The sequence below is a fragment of the Bubalus bubalis genome, chromosome 23 (genome assembly GCF_019923935.1).
Source record: "Bubalus bubalis isolate 160015118507 breed Murrah chromosome 23, NDDB_SH_1, whole genome shotgun sequence".
Classification (NCBI taxonomy): Eukaryota; Metazoa; Chordata; class Mammalia; order Artiodactyla; family Bovidae; genus Bubalus; species Bubalus bubalis.
Window position 1 is genome coordinate 916965 of NC_059179.1, and position 26362 is coordinate 943326.

At 42.4% G+C, this 26362-nt stretch overlaps 1 protein-coding gene across 8 annotated transcripts in view; it reads left to right on the top strand.

The window, feature by feature from the left end:
* Positions 1-26362, top strand: part of IPMK (inositol polyphosphate multikinase) — a 116464-nt gene that overhangs the window by 82486 nt on the left and 7616 nt on the right. For 3 of the 8 annotated variants that reach the window (XR_006640525.1, XR_006640520.1, XR_006640522.1), the window contains one exon: positions 7950-8134. The exons of 2 other annotated variants lie outside the window; for them this stretch is intronic. The gene's annotated coding sequence lies outside the window, so the exon portion shown is untranslated. Of the gene's footprint in view, positions 1-7949; positions 8135-23867; positions 25087-26362 lie in introns of those variants that run through there. 3 more of the 8 variants (XR_006640527.1, XR_006640528.1, XR_006640521.1) reach the window with 2 other exon arrangements.

Sequence of the window (26362 nt, forward strand, 5' to 3'; positions counted from 1 at the left end):
ACATATATTTCTCATACACTTTCCTCTTCAGAAGAGTTACCCCATAAATATTTACATTTAAATTTATATTTGAAGGAGTAATGAGAAGAAAAATTACACAACTACATGGATGTTAAGTTATATGAGAATTAATATGACCAAGTATATAATAATTTGTTTTCTTGAAAAATTAATCAAGAATAAAAAGAGAAAAAATAGAAACCATACACTACAGAAGTGATTCCAGGAAAGAGACCCTTAAAGCTGGAATCTGGAATAAGCTGTCTAATTTGGTTAGGTTAGAGGATGGGAATGGTTTATTCTTCACGGAACTGGGAGAGTGGAAGTCAATGTAATTCAGTGGCAAACAACAGCAACAACCACAATACTTGTCCCCTGTAGTCTTCTGGAATCATGCTACAGGTTTTGGGCCAAAGAACGTCTTCTGTGGGCATGCTCAGAGTCTCTAATTTCTTGGAAATGCAGAAAACACATTTATCTGAATTTAAGTTCTCCAATTTAATCTTGAGAGTAGCAATATTATAATGTAATTTCAAATGTTCTTTGACTTGAAATTTCTAGTTTGGATTGGGAAAGAAGGCCCTGAGAATGAGTTGTAACTTTGATAGACTCCTGTCAACCTGCTTACCTCCCATCTCTCTTTCACCCCTTCTCCCTCCTTTGGGGAGATTAAAGGACCTTTCCAATCCTTGTTTTGTCACTAAGTCATGTCCAATTCATTGGTGATCCCATGGACTATAGCCCAATAGGTTTCTCTGTCCATGGGATTTCCCAGGCAAGAAGACTGGGGAGGGTTGCTATTTCCTTCTCCAGGGATCTTCCCAACCTAGGGACTGAAGCAGGTCAGCCTGCCTAGCAGGCTGATTCTTTACCACTGAACCACCTGGGAAGCCCTAGAGGCCTGTGTAATGGACATGAGTTTGGGTAAACTCCAGCAGTTGGTGATGGACAGGGAGGCCTAGCATGCTGCAGTTCATGGGGTCGCAAAGAGTCAGACACGACTGAGTGACTGAACTGAACTGATGTATCAGTTCAGTTCCGTTTTCTGTCATGTCTAACTCCTTGCAGTCCCATGGAGTGTAGCACATAAGGCTACCCTGTCCATGACCAACTCCTGGAGCTTGCTCAAACTCATGTCCATCAAGTCAGTGAGACCATCCAACCATCTCATCCTCTGTTGTCCCTTTCTCCTCCTGCCTTCCATCCTTCACAATTTCAGAGCCTTTTCCAACTAGTCAGTGCTCTGCATCAGGTGGCCAAAGTATTAGAGTTTCAGCCTCAGCATCAGTCCTTCCAATGAATATTCAGGACTGATTTCCTTTAGGATGGACTAGTTGGATCTCCTTGAGCTCTCAAGATCTCCTTGAGAGTTCAAGGGACTCTGAAGAGGGTATATACATACATACATTTTCAGAGAATATTGTATTTTGCAAAAATATTAACATACATCATCATAGCCGTCAATACAACCATCTGATTAAGTAGTTTCTTTATTATAAAGATTAGTAAACACAATTTTCGGAGAAGGCAATGGCACCCCACTCCAGGACTCTTGCCTGGAAAATCCCATGGATGGAGGAGCCTGGTAGGTTGCAGTTCATGGGGTCACTAAAAGTCAGAAAGGACTGAGCGACTTCACCTTCACTTTTCACTTTCATGCATTAGAGAAGGAAATGGCAACCCACTCCAGGGTTCTTGCCTGGAGAATCCCAGGGACACAGGAGCCTGGTATATCAATTGCTGGTATCATCATCGTTTACCACCAGATATCAAGGATCTTATAAACCATTGATAAATAAGATTGTGAAGCATTAGTGTAAAAATAAGAAGGAAAAAAAAGCCAGTAAAACAGAATAAAACAGAAGCCAGACAAACACATATTAATACTTTACAAAGCTATGTTATGTGTAAGAAATGTTCCACTGCAGTGAAGTGAGAGGAAATTGTACTATTTTTAAGAAATTGAATGAGTTTGTTTAAATAAGCACACAGAGAAAAAAATAATAATGTAACCACCTACCTCATACTAAGGGCTTCCCAGGTGGCTCAGTGGTAATGATCCACCTGCCAAGCAGGAGACAGGGGACACAGGTTCTATTCCTGGGTTGGGAAGATCCCTTGGAGGAGGAAATGGCAACCCATTCCAGTATTCTTGCCTGGAAAACGACATGGACAGAGGAGGTTGGAGGGCTATAGTCCATGGGGTCACAAAGAGTTGGACTTAGTGACTAAACAACAACAGCAACCTCACCCTAAACACATAAATATATTCTAGATAGATTATAGATATAAGTGCAAATAAAAATAGAATTGTCTCTTAGAAGATAAAGCATAAGGAAACATTTTCAAAATCTTGGAGTGGGAATTATTTCTTAATCAGCATTTAAAAGTAGTAACTACACAGGAAAATATAAGGAACTGAAATATATTATGAATAAGAACTTCTGCTTACCAAATGCATTTTATGAGTAAATACACAGGCCAAAGTATGAAGAAAGTTATTTGAAATATGTTATTCTAAAAAAAGACTCATAGTCCCAATTATAAAGGAGTTTAATGTACTAATAAGGCAAATAACTCAACAAAAGTTGGCAAAAGAAAGGGATGACCCAAAAGCTTACTTGCATAATATCATTAGTCATCAGGAAATATGTATTGAAGAAAATTAGGATCCATTACATACTCAATAAGATGAATAAAACAAACAAACAAAAAATTACCAAAAGGTGATGAATGCATTAAACACCTGAAATTCATCTCTGTTACTATTTGGAGTGTGAATCTGTAGTATACCTTTGGAAAACAAAGCAGCAAAATATCTTTATATTCATGAAACAAATTCAAATCATTCTACTCAGTCAGCTGATAGTATATATAAGGGTGAGCAGTTCCAATCTGCCTCTCAAAATCCTTTAACAGGTGTGGACATTTTTTGTTTAAAAATAGCCATATTCCTACTTGAAAACTAGGTGCCTGGCCATGACTCGGTCTTTCTGATCACCAGACAGCGCATGTGCCCCTCTCCCCCGGCCCTCCCTGTGCGTGTTTGTTGCCCTTCCCTGTCACTTCCGGCTTCCCCCTCCTCCCGAGTCGCACCACACAGGTGACCGCCCAGTGCCCCCTTACCCTGTTTAGGACCTAACCGGTCTCGCCTCATGTGGTGTCCCTCCCTGGCCTCCATGGCCGGTGGCGTCCCTGGGCAGAGAAGTGCCCTCGGTCCCCAAGGGGGAAAGCTGGGCACAGCAAGTTGCACATGAGGGCTGTGGAGGCGCTGGTACGCAGCGGGAGAGTGTTCTCTGGGCCAGTTGTGGCTCTGGGTGTTGGTGGTGGTGGGCACAAGACCCGAGAGGGGGGCGCCATGGGGGCCAGGAAGGGCAGTAGACATCCAGGGTGCCAGGGGACCACTCCTGTGCTGGAGGCTTCTGGCGATTCGATTCCATGGTGGGACGCAGAAGCTGCTTCGCTTCTGGGTCATTTTGAATGGCTTCCGGGCCCTTCGCTGTCACTAGAGGCCACCCCACCTCCACTGTCGGTTCTGTGCCTCTGCTGTGTCTTTGCCACGTGGGCCTACGTGGCAGCACTCCATTGGTGCCTTGTCTGTCCTGTCCTCTGATCCCTGGGGCTGCGCCCTGGTGCGTCTCGCTTCCCCAGCCCGCCTGGTCACCGCTCCATTGCCCTTTGCCTCCTGTCCACCGATGTTGTTGCGTGCTGGACCAGGAAGAGCGCCTGTGCCCTCCAGCAGTTGGTGATGGACAGGGAGGCCTAGCGTGCTGCAGTTCATGCGGTTGCAAAGAGTCAGACACGACTGAGTGACTGAACTGAACTGAACTGATGTATCAGTTCAGTTCAGTTGTTCTGTCATGTTTGCTGGTACTGCTGCTAAGTTGCTTCAGTCGTGTCCGACTCTGTGCGACCCCATAGATGGCAGCCCAGCAGACTTCCTGGTCCCTGGGATTCTCCAGGCAAGAACACTGGAGTGGGTTGCCATTTCCTTCTCCAATGCATGAAAGTGAAAAGTGAAAGTGAAGTCGCTCAGTCATGTCAGACTCTTAGTGACCCCATGGACTGCAGCCTACCAGGCTCCTCCATCCATGGGATTTTCCAGGCAAGAGTACTGGAGTGGGGTGCCATTGCCTTCTCTGTCTGTCATGTCTAACTCCTTGTAATCCCATGGAGTGCAGCACATGAGGCTTCCCTGTCCATGACCAACTCCTGGAGCTTCCTCAAACACATGTCCATCGAGTCAGTGATGCCATCCTACCATCTCATCCGCTTTTGTCCCCTTCTCCTCCTGCTTTCCATCCTTCCCAATAGCAGGGCCTTTTCCAATTAGTCGGTGCTCCGCATCAGCTGGCCAAAGTATTAGAGCTTCAGCCTCAGCATCAGTCCTTCCAAAGAATATTCAGGGCTGATTTCCTTTAGGATGGACTAGTTGGATCTCCTTGAACTCTCAAGATCTTGAGAGCTCAAGGGACTCTCAAGAGTGTATATACATACATACATTTTCAGAGAATATTGTATTTTGAAAAATATTAACATACATCATCATAGCCATCAATACAACCATCTGATTAAGTAATTTCTTTATTATAAAGATTAGTAAACACAATTTTCGGAGAAGGCAATGGCACCCCACTCCAAGACTCTTGCCTGGAAAATCCCATGGACGGAGGAGCCTGGTAGGTTGCAGTTCATGGGGTGGCTAAGAGTTAGACACAACTGAGTGACTTCACTTTCACTTTTCACTTTCATGCATTAGAGAAGGAAATGGCAACCCACTCCAGTGTTTTTGCCTGGAGAATCCCAGGGACACAGGAGCCTGGTATATCAATTGCTGGTATCATCATCATTTACCACCAGATATCAAGGATCTTATAAACCATTGATAAATAAGATTGTGAAGCATTAGTGTAAAAATAGGAAGAAAAAAAATGGCCAGTAAAACAGAAGACAGACAAACATATATTAATACTTTACAAAGTTATGTTATGTGTAAGAAATGTTCCACTGCAGTGAAGTGAGAGGAAATTGTACTATTTTTAAGAAATTGAATGAGTTTGTTTAAATAAGTACACAGAAAAAATAATAATAATGTAACCACCTACCTCATACTAAGGGCTTCCCAGGTGGCTCAGTGGTAATGATCCACCTGCCAAGCAGGAGACAGGGGACACAGGTTCTATTCCTGGGTTGGGAAGATCCCTTGGAGGAGGAAATGGCAACCCATTCCAGTATTCTTGCCTGGAAAATTACATGGACAGAGGAGGTTGGAGGGCTATAGGCCATGGGGTCACAAAGAGTTGGACTTAGTGACTAAACAACAACAGCAACCTCACCCTAAACACATAAATATATTCTAGATAGATTATAGATATAAGTGCAAATAAAAATAGAATTGTCTCTTAGAAGATAAAGCATAAGGAAACATTTTCAAAATCTTGTAGTAGGAATTATTTTTTATCCAGGATTTGAAATGTAATAACTACACAGGAAAATAAAAGGAACTGAAGTATATTATGAATAAGAACTTCTGCTTACCAAATGCATTTTATGAGTAAATACACAGGCCAAAGTATGAAGAAACTTATTTGAAATATATGTTATTCTAAGAAAAGACGCATAGTCCCAATTATAAAGAAGTTTAATGTACTAATATGGCAAATAACCCAAAAAAAGTTTGGCAAAAGAAAGGGATGACCCAAAAGCTTACTTGCATAATATCATTAGTTATCAGGAAAAATATGTATTCAATAAAATTAGGACCCATTACATACTCAACAGGATGAATAAAACAAAAAAGAAAATAAATTACCAAAAGGTGATGAGTGTGTTAAACACCTGAAATTCATTTATATTACTATTTGGAGTGTAAATCTGTAGTATACCTTTGGAAAACAATGCAGCAAAATATCTTTATATTCATGAAACAAATTCAAATCATTCTACTCAGTCAGCTGATAGTATATATAAGGGTGAGTGGTTCCAACCTGCCTCTCAAAATCTTTTAACAGGTGTGGAAATGTTTTTGTTTAAAAATAGCAATATTCCTACTTGAAAACTAGGTGGGCTGTCGTGACTCAGTCTTTCTGATCACCAGACAGCGCACGTGCCCCTGTGCCCCGGCCCCCCCGTGCGTGTTTATTGCTCTTCCCAGTCACTTCCAGCTTTTCCTGGCTCCCGGCCCGCCCCACACAGGTGACCGCCCAGTGCCCCCTTACCCTGTTTAGGACCTAACCCGTCTCGCCTCATATGGTGTCCTTCCCTGGCCTCCATGGCTGGTGGTGTCTCCTGGCACAGAAGTGCTCTCGGTCCCCGAGGGGGGAAGCTGGGCACAGCAAGTTGCACGTGAGGGCCGTGGAGGCACCGGTACACAGCGGGAGAGTGCTCTCCTGGGCCAGTTGTGGCTCTGGGTGTTGGCGGTGGTTGGCGCAATCCCCGATAGGGGGGCGCCATGGGGGCCAGGAAGGGCAATAGACATCCTGGGTGCCAGGGGACCGCTCCTGCACTGGAGGCTTCTTGGGTGAGATTCCGTGGCATGACGCAGAAGCAGCTTCTCTTCCGGGTCATTCAGAATGGCTTCTGGGCCCCTCGCAGTAGCTGGCGGCCACCGCACCTCCACTGTCGGTTCTATGCCTCTGCCACGTTTATGCCACGTGGGCCTACGTGGCAGCATTCCATTGGTGCCTCGTCCATCCTGTCCTCTGATCCCTGGGGCTGCGCCCTGGTGCGTCTCGCTTTCCCGGCCTGCCTTGCCCCGTCTCCTTTGCCCTTTGCCTCCTTCTGTCCACTGATGTTGTTGCGTGCTGGACCAGGAAGAGCGCCTGAGCCCCCCAGCGTGATGCCCCCTGCCGTGCGCTCGTCCAAGTGTTCGTAGGTCACCGCCTTGCTACCATGCCTATACCGCCACCCGTGGGTGGTTGGAAGTGAGGGTGCCATGGCCATCCCTGATGTGACCACTGGTGTCCTTAGCCCCACTTCCGGCGCCCGGGCCTTAGAGGAGGGTCTCCCCATCAGAACTTTGGGGAAGGATGCTGCATCCCTAGTGGATGGAGCGTGGGGGATCCTTCGGCCTCCCCATGGGAGGAGCGGATCACCTGGCCTCAGATGATCGCCCTCCCCATTCTTCACCTCGTGGAGTTTCGCTGCCACTGCCCTTCACCCCATGCCCAGCACGCCAGGCGCCCTGTGCTCACTTGGGATTCCCAGGTGGCGCAGTAGAAAAGAATCAGCCTGCTAATGCAGGCAGTTGCAAAAGATGCAAGTTCAATCCCTGAGTGGGGGAGATGCCCTGGAGGAGGAAATGGCAACCCCCTCCTGTATTCTTGCCTGGAAAATTCCTTGAACAGAGGAGTCTGGCAGGCTGCAGTCCAAGGGGTCGGAGAGTCAGAGAGGTGGACACGACTGAGCACGTGCACATATACACATGAGAAAAAAGAGAATCCCAGATACAAGTCAACTGTTGTGTAAAGAATTTTGTAATTGGCTTTCCAGAAATGCCACCTTTAGTAGCTGACTTAGTAGAAGGAGGACCCGGATTACACAGGAGGGTTGAGAAAGTGGCTCCTGTATCCAGTAGGAATTTAACAGGATGGCCTCTTCTAGTTAGAGACACCTGAGGCTCCTGTGTGGTAATGAGGACAGAAGCCAAAGTGGGAAGCCCTGGGCCCCGTGAATCTTGATCTTGTGTCTGAGTTTCTGACCCCTGAAACCTACGTCCCTGGGGATATTACTCTTCCAGTGATCTCCCTTGCAAGTGGGGCAAAGCCTTGGTGGTGGCCTCTGCTTGCCTTGGGGACATTGTCCCTTAAAGTGTCCATCCTTGCCACAACAGAAAAAGACTTCACGTTTTTGCTTGTGTCCTCCCACCTTTGTAGCCCTAAAGTCAATTCCCTTTAGGGCCATAATGAGAGCTTTGGCCTTTCTCTTATCTCTATTCCATTTTTCTTTAGGTTCTTCCTGATTTCTGTTTAAGAATACTGATGTGGCAGCTCTTACCAGTGTAGGGCAAGGGAGTTAGAGGAGGCGAGGTTCAGAAAAAGAAGGAGACCGGCACTTTATGGAACGGATTCACCTTTAATGAGGCAAGAAGGGGCAGCATCAGATTAATGACCTGCTGCGCTAACCCAAGAAAAGAGTAAGTATATATAGGCATATATGTGGACATCTACTGTTAAGGGGGCCTGTTCTTCTCCAAGGTTGTTTGGAGTGAGTGAAGTCTCTCAGTCATGTCCAGCTCTTTGTGACCCCATGGACTGTAGCCCTACCAGGCTTCTCTGTCAATGGGATTTTCCAGGCAAGAATACTGGAGTGGGTTGCCATTTCCTTCTCCAGGAGATCTTCCTGACCCAGGGATTGAACCCGGGTCTTCTGCATTGTAGGCAGACGCTTTACCGTCTGAGCCACAGGGAAGCCAGGGAAGTCTTCAGAGTAGTTATTTCTTAAACGGCTGGGGCAAGGAATTCTGGAGACCAGCTGGGACCAGTTAGAAGCTGGGTGTGATCAACCTTATTGTCCATTTTTTTTCTTCAGGTCAGAGTTCTTTGTTTTGCATAGAATGGTGAGGAGGACCTGGAAAGGCCAGTTTTAGGAGTTTCCTCTGAGTATCTGGAGCCAACTGATTAATAAATTTCTCTTTAAGAATAAGAAAGCTGTGGTACATGTACACAATGGAGTATTACTCAGCCATTAAAAAGAATACATTTGAATCAGTTCTAATGAAGTGGATTAAACTGTAGCCTATTATACAGAGTGAAGTAAACCAGAAAGAAAAAGACAAATATAGTATATTAATGCATATATATGGAATTTAGAAAGATGGCAATGACAACCCTGTATGTGAGACAGCAAAAGAGACACAGATGTATTGAACAGTCTTTTGGACTCTGTGGGAGAGGGAGAGAGGGATGATTTGGGAGAATGGCATTAAAACATGTATAATATCATATAAGAAACGAATCGCCAGTCCAGGTTCCATGCAGGATATAGGAAGCTTGGGGCTGGTGCACTGGGATAACCCAGAGGAATGGTATGGGGAGGGAGCTGGGAGGGGGGTTCAGGATGGGGAACACGTGTACATCTGTGGCAGATGCATGTTGATGTATGGCAAAACTAATACAATATTGTAAAGTAAAAATAATAATAATAAAATAAAAAAGAAAAGAAAAAAAAAGAATAAGTTTGGGGCATCTGGGTCCAAATTAGTGTGCTTTCTTAGTGCCTCCCTGAGCCTTTCCAGAAAAGCTGTGTGAATTTCTTCCTTTTCCTGAGTCACTCTAGATAGTTTGGAGTAGTCTAAGGGCTTAGCTTGTGATTTTTTTAAGCCTTCCTTAATGCAAGTGATAAAGTGAACTCTCTTCCAGTCATCACTGTCTTTGTCATGTGCCCAATTAGGATCAGCTATGGGCACTGCCTGAAGCCCTGTAGGTAACCAGGCTGATTCACTGTCAGGTCTCCACTGCATGCCAATAGCATACCATTCATCTCCCCATCCCTGGGCATTTTTAATTACTACTTCTTTCATTGTCAGTAAGGGTGCTAGTCAGGATTAGCACAATATCTTTCCATGCCATTTCAAATATTGCTTTAGACCCTGGAAAACACTTATATAATTTTCAAGATCTTCAGTAAAGCTTCCTAGGTCTAATTTAATTTGCCTTAAATCTCAGAGGGGGAAAGGAACATGGACTCCTGTGGCTCCCAAGTCCCCATTAGGAGCTTCTTGTAATGGAAGGAGGGGAGGATATAGCATAGAGGTCACCAGTGTTGGGTTAGGAGCCACTGGGGTAGGAGCTGCTGCTGGTGCCCAAGGCATTACCGGAGATTGTGGAAGCTCCTGCAGGCTAGGTTTGGGCAGCTCTGGTTAAGGGTGACAGTTTGGACCTGAGGACTTGGAGGAAGTTATAGGCAGCATGGAAGTAGGAAGCCCACAACTCCTGGATAAGAGGGTTTTCTCTCTCAAGACAAAACCTGTATATATGGCACTTCTAACCATTTTCCTTCTTGACTACAAAAGATTTCTAGTTGGAGGATGGTATTATAATCAAATGAGCCCTCAGGGGGTCATTTTTCACCATCAGATAGATCCTATTGAAGCTATGCCTTGGTGCAGAAAAAGATCATACTCTTCTTTAACAAGGTCTAAGGGTCAAACTTCTTCTAGTTCTTCAGTATACTTGCCAAAGGCATCTGCTTTGAGCTGGGCATAGGGCACAAAGAGGTGGCTCCCATCTGAAAGACAGAAGACCAGCATCCAGTGCTCTTCGTCTTTTCTCTGGTTCTTCTGATAGAGGGTGTCCCCACCTTGCACAGTGGGGGCAAAGAAACACCAATAAAGTATGCTTCCCTCAACTTTGGAGTGCACCTGGTCTTGAGCATCATTATCCAGTTACCCTGGACTGTTGTCCTCTTCCTGTCTCTATCTTCCTTTCCACCTAGAGATAGATATAGAGTGAGAGCCTAAGTTGGTGGACTTGCTGTGCTCTTGAACAATGAGTGTGCCTGAACTGGAGTTCCCCTAAAGCAAGCTATGTAGTGCACAAGGTTAGTAGTAGTTACACACACTCCGAAATGATCCTACCTTAAGTGAAAAATCTCATAACCTCTAAATGTTAGGAAAGAGAAATGGTAGATGTCCTGCGGTTCTCACTGAGGCAGCAGCCTAGCAGAGATTTTGCTCAGCACCCCAGGTCAATCTGCTGGCTAGTACCGAGACCCGATGCTACTGTATACTAATGCTGTCTGCCTTTGGAACTCAGGCAGGCTTGTGAAATAGAGTGGCTCAAGAGACCGTGCAGCTAGATTAGATAATGAGAAGTGAATGACAGATTTGAGAGTGAATGTCTGTGCTTACCTTGAGTAGGCATTCAGGCTTTCCAGACAAGCCCCCAAAAGATGAGACAGGAATCCGAGTTCTTGTCCACGCAGCCAAAGAATGGAATCCATGAACATGCAAATGTACATGGTAGTAACTGAATAAGATTTATTAAAGAGAAGGAAAGTGCAAAGCTTTCAGCATAGACACTTAGCATAGAGAGGGGGTAAAGAATCACCCCAAGGTGGTTTTTATACCCTTCCTTTCAATCACATTATTTCTAAATATTAAATTTAAAGGTCAAGATACTTAACATCATTTTTATGACTTCTTTTGATCCTTGGATTAAGTCACTTCCCTTTTTCACGCCCTCTGTCCATTTTACCATGGGCCAGATGTATGGTCTTAAGATTAATGATCACCATTGTTTCACCCTCAAGCATATGGAACAGAATGCAATTGCTGCTCTTCTTTGGAACTGAGTGCTGATAATTGATCAGACTAAAGACACATTCCAGGAATCCAGGACAATGGAGCAGGATATTTAGTGAAAACAAGGCTGAGGTTTCAGAGTTTTACACTGACTGCCTAGTAATTTATACTGAAACAGCACTGTCATGGCAGAAATCAAAAAGGAACTAAAGGTGAAAGAGGAGAGTAAAAAAAAACAAAACAAAAATGCTAGCTTCAACCTAAGCATTGAAGAAATTAAGATCATGGTATCTGATATCATTAAGATAATGAGCAACCTAGACAGCATATTAAAAAGCAGAGACATTACTATGCCAACAAAGGTCCGTCTAGTCAAGGCTATGGTTTTTCTAGTAGTCATGTATGGATGTGAGAGTTTGACTCTAAGGAAAGCTGAGCACTAAAAAATTGATGCTTTTGAACTGTGGTGTTGGAGAAGACTCTTGAGAGTCCCTTGGAGTGCAAGGAGATCCAACCAGTCCATCCTAAAATAAATCAGTCCTGAATATTCATTGGAAGGACTGATGTTGAAGCTGAAACTCCATTACTTTGGCCACCTGATGCGAAAAGCTGACTCACTTGAAAAGACCCTGATACTGGGAAAGACTGAGGGTGGGAGGAGAAGGGGCCAACTGAAGAAGAGATGGTTGGAAGGCATCACTGACTCAATGGGCATAAGTTTAAGTAAACTCTTGGAGTTGGTGATGGACAGGGAGGCCTGGTGTGCTGCAGTCCATGGGGTAGCAAAGAGTCAGACACGACTGAGTGTCTAAACTGAACTGAATTGAATGGTATCTGGTCCCATCACTCCATAAGAAGTAGATGGGGAACCAATGGAAGCAATGAGACTTTATTTTCAGTTCAGTTCAGTCGCTCACTTGTGCGCAACTCATTGCAACCCCATGAATCGCAGCACACCAGGCCTCCCTGTCCATCACCAACTCCCGGAGTTCACTCAGACTCACGTCCATCGAGTCGGTGATCCCATCCAGCCATCTCAGCCTCTGTCATCCCCTTCTCCTCCTGCCCCCAGTCCCTCCCAGCATCAGAGTCTTTTCCAATGAGTCAACTCTTCGCATGAGGTGGCCAAAGTACTGGAGTTTCAGCTTTAGCATCATTCCTTCCGAAAAACACCCAGGGCTGATCTCCTTTAGAATGGACTGTTTGAATCTCCTTGCAGTCCAAGGGACTCTCAGGAGTCTTCTCCAACACCACAGTTCAAAAGCATCATTTCTTCAGTGCTCAGCTTTCTTCACAGTCCAACTCTTACATCCATACATGACCACTGGAAAAACCATAGCCTTGACTAGACAGACCTTTGTTGGCAAAGTAATGTCTCTGCTTTTTGGAGGGCTCCAAAATGACTGCAGACAGTGACTGCAGCCATGAAATTAAGACACTTGCTCCTTGAAAAAAAAGCTATGACAGTGTATTGAAAAGCAGAGACATCACTTTACCAACCAAGCTCCGTATAGTGAAGGCTATGGTTTTCCAGTAGTCATGTGTGGATGTGAGAGTTCAACTGTAAAGAAGGCTGAACACCAAAGAGTTGATGCTTTTGAACTGTGGTGTTGGAGAAGACGCTTGAGAGTCCCTTGAACAGTTCAAAGATCAAACCAGTCAATCCACTCTGAATATTCATTGGAAGGACTGATGGCTGAAGCTGAAGTTTCAATAATTTGGCCACCTGATTCAAAGAACTGACTCATTTGGAAAGACCTTTGTGCTGGCAAAGATTAAAGGCAGGAGAAGAAGGGGATAACAGAGGATGAGATGGTTTGATGGCATCATCGACTCAATGAACATGAGTTTGAGCAAACTCTAGGAGATAGTGAAGAACAAGGAACTCGAGTGCTATATAGTCCAAGGTGTCCAAAGAGTTGGACATGACTAAGTAAATGAACAATAGCAACATAGTAGTCCTATTTTTAGTTTTTAAAGTAACTACTTTTTTCCATAATGGCTTCACCAATTTATAGTCCCATTAACAGTATGGGGTGGGGGGTGTTACATTTTCTTAATGCCCTCCGCAGCATTTGTAATTGACATTTTAATGATAACCATTCTGACTATTGTGAGGTGGTACATCGCTGTAGTTTTGACTTGCATTTCTCATTATTAGTGATGTTGAACATCATTTTATATGCTTATGAGCTCTGTGTTTTCTTTGGAAAGATGTTTATTTAGGTCTTCTGCTCAGTTTTTGGTTGCGTTTTTTTTTTTGCTGCTGTTGTTGTTATTGAGTTGTATGAGCTGTTTGTATATTTTGGAGATTAATCCTTTGTTATTCACACCATTTGCAAATGTTTCCTCCCATTCTGTAGATTATTTTTCATTTTGTTTCTGGTTTCCTTTGCTGTGGAAAAGCTTATGAGTTTCATTATGTTCCTTTTTTATTTTCACTTTTATATCTATTGCCTTGGGAGACTGATACATGAAAATATTGCTGTGATTTATGTCAGAGAATGTTTTGCTATATTCTCTTCTAGTTCTGTCATGTCATGTCTTATATTTAAAACTTTAAGCCATTTTCAATTTACTTTTATGTATGGTGTGAGGGTGTACTCTAACTTCATCAATTTACATGTGACTTTCCAGCTTTCCCAAAAGCATTTGTGGATGAGACTATCTTTTCTCCGTTGTGTATTCTTGCCTCATTTGTTGAAGATTAATAGACCATAGATATGTGGGGTTATTTCTGTTCCATTGATCCACATGTCTGTTTTTGTGCCAATACCATTCTGTTCTGATTACCACAGTTTTGTAGCATTGTCTGAAGCCTGTGAAGGTTATGGCTCCTGCTTTGATCATTTACCTTAGGATTGCTTTGATGTTTTTTTTTGTTGTTTTTTTTTTAATAAATTTTGAGATATTTGTTTCAGTTCTGTGAAAAATGTCATAGTTGACTTGACAGAGATTGCATTAGATCTGTGGATTGCTTTCTGTAGTGTGGGCATTTTAACAATATTAATTCTTCCAATCAAATATCATGGGTATCATTCCATTTCTTTGTATCATCTTAAATTTCCTTTATCCATGTTTAGTATTTGTCAGCATATAGTTCTTTTGCCTCCTTAGTCAGGTTTATTCATAAGTATATTTTTTCATTCAATTTTAAAAGGGACTTTTTAAAGCAAATTATTCATTTTTATTTGGAGGATAATTGTGTTACAGTGTTGTGTGGTTTCTGCCATACATCAACATGAATCAGCCATAAGTATACATATGTCCCCTCCTTCCTAAATCCTCCTCCCACCTCCCATCCCATGCCACCCATCTAGGTTGTCAAAGAGCACCAGTTTGTGCTCCTTGTGTTATACATAAAGTAAACATTAGCTATCTATTTTACATATGGTAATGTATATATTTCAATGCTATGCTCTCAGTTCATCCTGTCTTCTCCTGCACGCTCTGTGTCCAGAAGTCTCTTCTCTATGCCTGAATCTCTATTCCTGCCTGCAAAGACATACATTAGTACCATTTCCTATATCCCTTATACATGCAACACTTGTTTTTTTCTCTTTCTGACTTACTTAACTCTGTAATGCCCAAAATTCTCCAAGTGAGGCTTCAGCAATACATGAACTGTGAACTTCCAGATGTTCAAGTTGGTTTTAGAAAAGGCAGAGGAATCAGAGATCAAACTGCCAACATCTGCTGGATCATCCAAAAAGTAAGAGAGTTCCAAAAAAAAATCTGTGTCTGCTTTATTGACTATGCCAAAGCCTTTGACTGTGTGGATCACAATAAACTGAGAAATTCTTCAAGAGATGGGAATACCAGACCACCTGATCTGCCTCTTGAGAAACCTATATGCACCTCAGGAAGCAACAGTGAGAACTGGACATGGAACAAGAGACTGGTTCCAAATAGGAAAAAAAGTACGTCAAGGTTGTATATTGTCACCCTGCTTATTTAACTTATATGCACAGCACATCATGAGAAATGCTGGGCTGGAGGAAGCACAAGCTGGAATCAAGATTGTCAGGAGAAATATCAATAACCTCAGATATGCAGGTGACACCACCCTTATGTCAGAAAGTGAAGAAGAACTAAAGAGCCTCTTGATGAAAGTGAAAGAGGAGAGTGAAAAAGTTGGTTTAAAGCTCAACATTCAGAAAATGAAGATCATGGCATCCGGTCCCATCACTTTGAGAGAGTCATTTTCTAGGCAGGTTGATAAGAAGTCCAGGGGTTCCCAAGGAAAGAGGGGTCTGGAATTCTCAATGAGGAAGAAAGGACAAACTTTTGTGTCCTTCTACATTCCTTAGGATTATATAACAATAATGTATTCTGTTTGAGGACAGTCTCTGGAAAAAAAGCTTCTGGCTAATCCTCTTATCTTAAGGTGTAAATATGGGAGTAGGTCTAGTGAGGTCTTTACAACCTCCAGACATTCTTTTGATTCACTGTAATAACTAATTACCGAGTATATAACTCCATGGCTAACACTAGCAGGGGGGTACTCTTTCTGCCCCCTTCTGATGCCTATGTCAGAAGTTTTCTCTATCTCCTTTATACTTTAATAAAACTTTATTTCACAAAAGCTCTGAGCAATCAAGCCTCTTCTCTGGCCCCGGATTGAATTCTTCTCCTCCAGAGACCAAGAATCCAGAGGTCTTTGCATGGTTCAGCAACAGCCTTTCAACTTCATGGTGAATAGATGGGGAAACAGTGGAAAAAGTGGCTGACTTTGTTTTGGGGGCTCCAAAATTACTGCAGATGGTGATTGCAGCCATGAAATTAAAAGACGCCTACTCCTTGGAAGGCAAGTTATGACCAACCTAGACAGCATATTAAAAAGCAGAGACATCCCTTTGCTGACAAAGGTCCTAGGTCGTATGGTTGTTCCAGTAGTTGTACAAATGGAAGAGTTGGACTATAAAGAAGGCTGAGTGCAAAAGAACTGATGCTTTTGAACTGTGGTGTTGGAGAAGACTCTTGAGAGTCCGTTTGACTGCAAGGGGATCAAGCCAGTCACTCTTAAAGGAAATCAATGTCAAATACTCATTGGAATGACTGAAGTTGAAGTGCCAATATTTTACCCACCTGTTCTGAAGATCAGACTCATTGGAAAAGTCCCTGATGCTGGTAAAGATTGAAGACAAAAGGAGAAGAGGGCAGGAAATGATGAGGTAGTTAGAGGTAGTTAGTTAGCATCACTGACTCAATGGACATGAATTTTAGCAAACTCCAGGAAATAATGAAGGACAGGGAAGTTGGGCATACTGCAGTCCATAGGGTTGTAAAGAACTGGACATGACTTAGTGACTGAACAACAACAGCAGTGTCACAGAGTGATGGTTTTAGTTTTAAAAGTAAGATCAAGACTTATTTAATTACACTCTTACATCCAGCAGATTGTATTACATAGGAAATATTTTCAATGAGAAATATGTGATGCCAGGTACTCACTAATGGATTTAATTATGATACAAATACTATAATAAGTGAAGGACTAGGAAATCTCGCGTGTTGCAGTCCATGGAGTCACAAAGAGTCCGACATGACTTAGTGGCTGAACAACAAGAAACTGTATTTTAATAAGTTTTCTTCAATTTTACTCTGGCTAATACGCTTGCAAATAGGAATAAGCACATACCTGTATGTGTTCAGGGGTCTGGATGTCTCAGGGGGATCCCAAGCTGATAGCAGCCTGGCATGACTTCTAGCCCCTCACACTGTTACCATTACAAGATTAGTCATTATAATATATACTCTCATATCATTGAGCAAAACATCCAAAAGCTTTGATTTGTTGTCATTATCGTATTTGTCCTTCATTAAAATGTAGAATTGTAAAGTATGTATTAATAAAAGATATTATCAAGAATGATGAGGGATTATTTTTACTGCTTCGTTTATTCAGAGTTTCTTCATGAATAAACCACAATGTAAAATGATTAGCAGTGCATGTCTACCAGATCAAAAGATTTTCTTTTGTTTATTTTTGCCTTTCTATCAAGAGTAAATAAGCAAGAACTAGGACTTTACGAAAAGGGCCTTAAGAGTCCCCACAGTTTGTATAAACTTCAGACATTTTTAAAAACTAATTTGTCTTGGAGTACAGTTGCTTTACAATGTTGTGTTAATTTTTGCTGCACAGCAAAGTGAATCAGTTACATATATACACTCATTTTCGACTCTCTCTCTCTCTCTCTCTCTCTCTCTCTCTCTCTCTCTCTATATATATATATATATATATATATATATATATATCAATTATAGAGTATTGACAGAGGAGCCTGATGGATTACAGTCAATGGGGTCACAAAGATTTGGGCACGACTGATTGACTAAGCACAGGACATAGAGTATTGAATAGAGTTCCCTGTGTTGTATACTAGAGCCTTATTAGTTGTCTACTTTGTATATAAGTGTATAAATATAAATCCCAATCTCCCAATTTATTCCAGACACTTTTTCTTGATCTCCTTGTTCTTTGACCATCTACTTCAGAAGGTGTGTCAATTCCTTCTCTACCATGATGATATGTGAACATTTTACAACCCAGGAATGTCTTTTTCGAGAACCTTTGAGCCCGCCTTCCTAAAAGTGATCATCTGAAAAATGGGTCCCTTTATCCCAGTCTGTGTAGAAAGGCGGAAGCTTCATTTCCACAAGTGCCAATGACTAAGCACAGATGGGAACCTTGAGGCTGAGGGCCTGTGTTATGTTCTCATTAGCTCACTCAGGGTTTACAAATCCCCCTATCCCAGTCACTTGTTTCAGGGGAGTTGAGTTCAATCTTTCTCCTTCCAGTAGTCTTGACCTTTATCACAATGTCTTGAATAAAGTTTTCCTTGCCTATTTAACTCTTTCCAGTGCAATGTTTTTGGAAGGATCTGTGGCTCCTTTCTATTAACTAAATAGCTAAAGAAAAATCTTACTCTCAAAACCCATAATGATAGGTGCTTCAGTCAGTTAGGGGTGCAGTAACAGAATACCTTGGATGAGGGTGCTTATACAATAATTATTTGTTTCTCATAGTCTAAAGGTTGCGAGTCAAGGTCAGGATTCAGCACAGTCAGGTTCTGGTGAATGTGTCTTACTTAGATTTTGCCACCTTCTCATTTATCTTCATGTGGCAGAAAGAAAGGATGAGCTTTATTCCTCTTTTTAGAAAGATGATAATGTCATGGGGACTCCACCCTCATGATGTAATTACCTCCCAAAGGCCCCACCTCCTGGGACCATCTCATTGGAGGTTAGGGTTTCAACATATAAATTTATGTGGGGACACAGAGATTTAGTCCATAACAATAATAGCTCACACTACTTATAGTCAGCAGAATTTAGTTAGGATGTTCGAGGTACTATGCACTTAACAGAGTGATATTCTCTAAGTTGGTCCCATTTCCTTGTTTTACATAATTTATCCTGTTTAATTATTAGAAATATTCACCAACTTTTATAAATAGTTCTTGAATCAACTGTAGGAAAATGTTCAAAAAGTCCAATATGTTGCTTGGTCAAAGAAATACAAATATACTTGGCAAATTGGAGCTGTATTAAAACTCAGTGAATTCTCCACCATTGAAATCATTAATAGGACATAACAAATTTAATCACAAATTCTTTTAAAGTTCTTTAACTAACATGAATTGAACGTGCCCCTCTTTTCTCAGAAAACAACTGCAAGTTCATTATCTGATGAATAGACACATTGTAAATGAAATTTGTTAAAATGACTTAATCATTGATATACCATCATTATCGCTTCCAAAATGTTTTCAGGTTTTTGAGACATAAATTATCACATGTGCTTTACAAAACACTCAGTTCCATTTATGACTTCATCAGGATATTTCTACTCTATATCATTTCTGGGGGAAATTTTCTATCATTACCCTAAAAAATTAATTAGTCCATTTTGACAAACATCTTTAGAAATATTTAGAATTGTTTAATAGAAAAGTTGTCTTTAAACACCTGCTGTTATTTTCCTATTTATTAAAATATTTTTAAAGGAGTACTTGGCCCTTAATAAAAATATTAGTCATAACATCCTTCCCCTTTTCCTTCTCACAACCAAAATAACAAAAATATTTAAATTACTGATGTTTTTGAAAATAAATGTCTGCATGATATAAGTAAAAGTAACCATAGTAAAAAGACAGTGATGGGACTTCCTTTGTGGCCCAGGGGTTCAGAATCTGCCTGCCAGTGCAGAGGACATGGATCTGATCCCTGGTCTAGGAAGATCCCACATGCCGCTGAGCAACTGGCCCGTGCACCACAGCTACTGACCCAGGGCCCTAGAGCCTGCGAGTTACAGCTACTGAAGCCTGTGCACCTAGAGCCTGTGCTCCACAACAAGAGAGAAGTCCCTACTCAGGACAGCTAGAGAGAAGACAAGCATGACAAGGAAGATCTAGCATAGACAAAAACAAATAAACAAAAATTAAAAAAAAAATTAAAGATAGTGATAAATTGAAAACATGCTTGCAACACACGACAAAAACGTTCATTTTTGTGAGAAGAATTTACAGGGATCCAAATAAAGAGTACAAGTGGATACATTAGGTGTGAAACTTAATTTTGTTTATAAGATTAAATCTTAGGCTTTGTTTCTTCTAGGAAAGTCTGGGGACTCAGAAGGAGTAGAAATGGGTGGAGGAGACTGTACTAAGGGTGGGGTGGGTGCACAGTCAATATTGTAAGACCTTCAGTGGGACCCTTAGCCTAGGGTTAGAGGTCATGCTCCACCAACAGGAAACCTGTCAGCAGTCCTCACCAGAGTTTGATGAGTCTGGGACAGAGGCCTCTCCATGCGCTATCCAGGCCCTCAGGCCTCAGGGCAGATGGGTGAGATGGGGGCCCAGGACAGTTTGGGGACTGTGTCCCACAGAGTCCCAGAGCCCTTCCCATGGGTGCCCACAGGCCAGATCCAGGCCACAAAGCAGCTGAAGTGAAAGTGAAAGTCGCTCAGTAGTGTCTGACTCTTTGCGACCCCATGGACTATACAGTCCATGGCATTCTCCAGGCCAGAATGCTGGATTGGGTAGCCTTTCCCTTCTCCAGGGGTTCTTCCCAACACAAAGCAGTGAACCTTTCCCCAGTCCCTGCCTCCATGACCTATAAGCTGTAGAGGACGATCTGGGCATGGTCCCCAGAGCCCTGGGCAGCTGGAGGATATGACCCTGGCTACTAAGGAAAGAGTTTCCCAGCTCCTTTTCTCCATTCACGTTTCCACACTTGGTCCAGCATTGATTGGTTGTCCACCCCCAGGAGGTGGCAGGAGGTTAGGTTGGTGTGCAGGGATCTTACACATCATTTCAGGCTTGCCTCTGTGGTTGAGACTTCTTTCAAAGAGAGGAATTGTTGTGAACTAAAGATTAACCCAGTTGGAAATTGCTACAAGTGTGTCTCTGCAGCTTAAATGAGCAGCCTGAGCCCGGCTGGGTCCTAGACGCTAGGACCCAGAGAGATGAAAGTTGGATGGGTTCTGGGACTTGGCTCTGAGGTGCTGCCCACTGAGACCTGCCCCCTCAGCCAGGGCCAGGCACTGGACATAGGACCCTGACTGGGTGCCGGATGCCCTGCACGCCCAGGACCCGCTCCTCCTGGCCTGGGCCTGGACCCCAGAGGTAGAGGGTGGTGCCTGGGACCTGATGCTTTCTTTTCAGAACTGAGAGTAGCATTTGTTTAGGGGGGAGGTTTACAGAAACATTAGGGCTTCCCTCTTGGCTCCATCGGTAAAGAACCTGTCTGCAGTGCAGGGGACCAGGGTTTGATTCTTGGGTTGGGAAGGTCCCCTGGAGAAGGAAATGGCAAGCCACTCCAGTATTCTTACCTGGAGAATCCCATAGACAAAGGAGCCCGGCAGGGTATAGTCCATGGGCCCGCAAGAGTCGGACTTGACTCAGTGACTAAACCACCACCACCACCACAAGAACATCATGACCTGACCGTGACCTGACCTCAAGAGCAAAGACTCTGACCCCAGAAGTAACCAGGCCACTCCCTCAGCTTTCCTAGAAAAGTGCTTTGCTGAAAGTTTTCTGGGTGCTCAGCTTTTTTTGTTTGTCTGTCTTTTCTCCTTGTGTGGCCCTGCAGTAAGGCTTTCTCTCCTCACTGTTTCAGGAGCACAAACTTGTGATCAGTATCAAGATGATATTCCAATCAATAATAGAATTTCTTTTTATTCTCAATGTGTTAGATTTGTCCCTCCTCACCTCAAAATGTTCACTATCAGCTATACTTGGGGACAGAACATTTTAATTCATATAAATTATTTTCATAATCAGAGAGGAATGTGTGAGCCTGAGATTCAATTTTTGAAACAAAATGTTTACTCTGAAAAGCCAAACTTGTCCATAAAATGACAGTAGGAGTTGGACAGTGGCAGTTGGACTCATCCTGTGCAGAGTTCAGTTAATTCTGAAGGTTCTGTGATGTGTGGTCGCCATGGTAATGTGGTGATACACATTCTGCATTCAGTGTGTTTTCGAGCTGAGAGCTTCATGTATGGTGGCAAAGAGAAATGGGTAACCTGAATTGTTTGGGAGGTAAGTTCCCACTGATCCTCTGAAGGCTGCTCCTTCAAATGGGCTGGTTAATCTTTACTGATGAATTTTCCTCATCTTTTTAAATTATTTTTCTTTTCCATCACTCTAATTTATGTACAGAGTTATAACTGTGTTTTATAGTTTTGTATTATTCCTTAAATTATATTTTGATTCTCCTGTCAGCTGGCTGCCTTAAATATCTTCCTAGATTTCCAATTTCCCAATGCCAGTTTTGTACACCAGAAACAGATGGAAAGAACTAACAGAGGAGAACCATGATGTCTCCCCAACATCGGACATTATAGTAAAGGGAATTACATCTTAACTGTTCTCAAATGCTGCTGCCCAAATCTACAAACACTAGCAGTGTAAATCTAAAGACTTAAAAAGGAAAGAAACTGGAATTTACTGGTGGGATTCCCATGGGTGGATGTGGGCTGGATTATTGTTTGTCTGTTGCCAAGGAGTTTAGTGAGATGGCATAGTGCTATTGGGTTGGTAGGAATAACATTTGGTCACTGAGGGAAGGAGAGCTTGTCTGTTGATCCTCAAGGAGAATCTAGGGTTAGAGTCTCCAGGCTGTGAGGATGGAGATGATTTTCAAAAAGAATATGGGGCACTGTTGTCTTCCACTACAGGGTCTAGAGCATGATGAGAAGTTGATAGAGTCAGAATTTTAGTGGGGAAAGATTGAACTCCTGCTCATTCTTAGCTGGCACTTGGTCCAGGCTGCTCAAATAAGTGTTCAGATCAGCTGTGATACTTTGAGCATCTCAGACTTAGTTAAGCCACCAAAGGCCAGCACAGATGCCCACCTCCCAAGTTAACTCACATTAACTGCTCATCCAGACTTGCTCAAGTTAAAGGGAAGTTAATTCTTGGTAGAACCATCATGTGGCCTTTGGTTTAGACGGTTCTGAGCTCTGAGCCAACTTGTTGGCCAAACAGACCACTGGTCACTTAGCAAGGTGAACTGGGCTTTGGGAAGGCTGCTCGTGAGATGGTTGAGTGTGTGAAGAAGCTTTGGAGGATGGACAGACTTGGAATCCTGTGGTCTTTCTGAGGGGCTTTGCTCAGAGGAAACTTGTATTTTGGATCAGGAACTGAGATATAGAGATGAGTGGTAGAAGGAGGATTTGAGCTCTTTTTAAGGCTGAGGCATCTTCTTCAGGGCATCAGCTCTTATCCACAGAAAACTAGGGGCAGGATAATTTGAGTTGGAGGTAGGGTTGAGGTCCTGGGTAAGGGGTTTTAGCACAGGTCTCAGGGGTGCAGGCATCTGTGTCCTCAGGGAACCATCTACAATCCTGCCCCAGATTCACTATTTATTATTGTGTGACCCTTGGAAAATCACTTCATCTCTCTAAATTTCAACACCATCTAATGTAACATATAGATTACAGCCCACACTTTGTCCACTCTTCCTCTTGAACAGGGCTGAGTGTCCGAGGAGGTGATAATAGATACTTTCCATGTGCTCTAAAAACTTGTTTTGGTGAAAAAGCTGAAGAATAAGCTTCCATCTCCACTTATTGGAGCCATCAAAATGTCCTCTCTGCTTTCAACCACTACTGAAGGTCCATCTTATTCTTGCCATCATTCAAGGTTGAACACTTACTGAGAAATTATGAAGCACCAGTCCTTTACTTTTCTATTTATTTATTTGTCTATTAATCATTCTTGGCCTCATAATACTAAAAATACGCCATGTTAACATGTCTCCAACTCAGGACAGGGAACTGAGGCAAAGAGGGATCCATATGTCTTTCCCAAGTACCTGCTTCTCCTAAATGTGATTTGAATCCAGTCCATCAGGCATGGTCACCATGCTCTGCTGAGCCTCTAGGTCTCAGTTAAATAGAGATATTTGCACACACAGCCAGTCTGTTGGATGTTTTCAGTGCACATCAAACTGCAGATCTTCCTAAGTCCACTTTGAATTCAGGAAGCCTTGCTAGGCATCCGGTGAGGAAGGGGACCAGAGGATTGAATTATGGATCACTTATTATTAGCTCCCGGGTGGTCCTCTGCCGGCAAGATGTCGACAGCTCTCACCATTATAATGCATTTCACAGTACGTCTCACCCAGAAGGCGAGAAGAAACATCCCTCAAATGTCAAGAGCATCAAGAACCAGCTGGATGAAGAGAGTTTGTTGGCCACATAATAGGGTGCACCCTACAACTGACTCAACTGAAGGTACTGTGGAAATTTTCTCATTAAATTCATTCAAGAATGATTATTGTAGTATGTTCAGGGCTTCAAGTTTAAGAAAACAAACAGAAATACTAAGCAATGTTCTTTTATTTCATGTGTTCAAATTGAAACTATATCAGTTGGTACTGCTTTAAGTATGAAAGGAAAGATGCATTCTAAATTCAGCATTTGGTTCATGCTTAAAAGTGAAGATGGTCTCTAGCTATGGTTTGGACATTAGCTAATTTTTTAACACTAGGTGTGATGTGTTCCCCCCTGAAGTCATGTTTCAAGATATCTTTAAATTATTAGACTTTATTTAAAGCAGGATTACATTGACATAAAAGTTGTATGGATTATACAGAAAATTCCAATATCATATCACTTCAGTTTCAGTTATCAAATTCTACTCACAGATAACATATGTGTGGTACATTTTTTTACAATTAGTGAGAAAATATATTTTTAGTAATTCAAAATCTAACATATTAGTTCACCTAACATTCACACTTTGTATTGTTATATTCAGTGATATTTTAAATATGCACATTTAAATTATAGGACCGTACAGAAATCTGCACACTAATGTTCACAGTGTATTATTAGTACTTAAATACTAGAAACAACCCAAAGACCACCATGTAATGAACGGATAAATGAAATGTGATATGTACTCAGAATGGAATACTATCCTGCCATAAAAACGAATTAAAGATTGAAATATGCTACAAAATGGGTGGACGATTTAACACAAAAATTTATTATAGTTAGCGAAATACGGCAGACACAGAAAGACAAATATTATATGATTCCACTGGTTTAAGGTACACAGAATAGGCTAACTCATGGAAGTTGGAAATAGAAATTACCAAAGCGAGGAGGCAACGGAGAAGGTGGATTATGACCTAATGGGTACAGAGGTTATATTGGATCTGATGAAAAAGATGTAGATGGTGTTGATAGGTACATTAAATTGTGAACACAGAAAAATCAAGATTGCCGGGAGAAATATTAATAACCTCAGATATGCAGATGAGACCACCCTTATGGCAGAAACTGAAGAAGAACTAAAGAGCCTCTTGAGGAAAGTGAAAGTGGAAAGTGAAAAAGTTGGCTTAAGGCTCAACATTCAGAACTAAGATCATGGCATCTGGTCCCAGCACTTCATGGCAAATAGATGTGGAAACAGTGGCTGACTTTATTTTTCTGGGCTCCAAAATCACTGCAGATGGTGATTGCAGCCATGAAATTAAAAGACGCTTACTCCTTGGAAGGAAAGTTATGACCAACCCTGACAGCATATTAAAAAGCAGAGACATTATTTTGTCAACAAAGGTCCGTCTAGTCAAGGCTATGCTTTTTCCAGTAGTGATGTATGGATGTGATAGTTGAACTATAAAGAAAGCTGAGCACCAAAGAATTGATGCTTTTGAACTGCACTGTTGGAGAAGACTCTTGAGAGTCCCTTGGACTGCAAGGAGATCCAACCATTCCAACCTAAAAGAGATCAGTCCTGGGTGTTCATTGGAAGGACTGATGTTGAAGCAGAAACTCCAATACTTTGGCCACCTGATGTGAAGAGCTGAGTCATTTGAAAAGACCCTGATGCAGGGAAGGATTGAGGGCAGGAGGAATGTGGATGACAGAAGATGAGATGGTTGGATGGCATCACCAACTCAATGGACATGGGTTTGGGTGGACTCTGGGATTTGGTGATGGACAGGGAGCCCTGGTGTGCTGCGATTCATGGGGTCACAAATAGTCGGACATGACTGAGCAACTGAACTGAACTGATAGAACTTTTTAATTCTTAAAAATTATGAAAAGAATAAATACAATGTATTTTTGATGACATTGCTCAGTCGCTAAGTTATGTCTGTGAGCCCATGGACAGAAGCATACCAGGCTGCCCTGTCTTTCACTATCTTCCTGAGTTTGCTCAAATTCCTGACCATTGAGTTGATAATGCTATCCAGACATCTCATCCTCTGTGGCCCCTTCTTTTCCTCCTGCCCTCAGTCTTTCCCAGCATCAGGGGCTTTTTGAGTGAGCCTGTTCTTTACATCAGGCAGCCAAAGTATTGAAGTTTCAGCATCAGTCCTTCCAATGAATATTCATGATTGATTTTCTTTATGATTAACTGGTTTGATCTCCTTGCTGTCCAAGGAACTCACAAGAGTCTCTTCAGCACCACTATTCTAAGGCATTAATTCTTTGGCACTCAGCCTTCTTAACGGTCCAAGTCTCACAAATGTACATGACTACTGAAGTATAGTGTGATTTTTAGTGCTTCCCTCTGTCAGACCGAGTTTCAAGGCGATCAGGTTCCCCTTAGCCAGAAAGCTTAAGGCTCTCTGACTCATTTCTGAAACGTT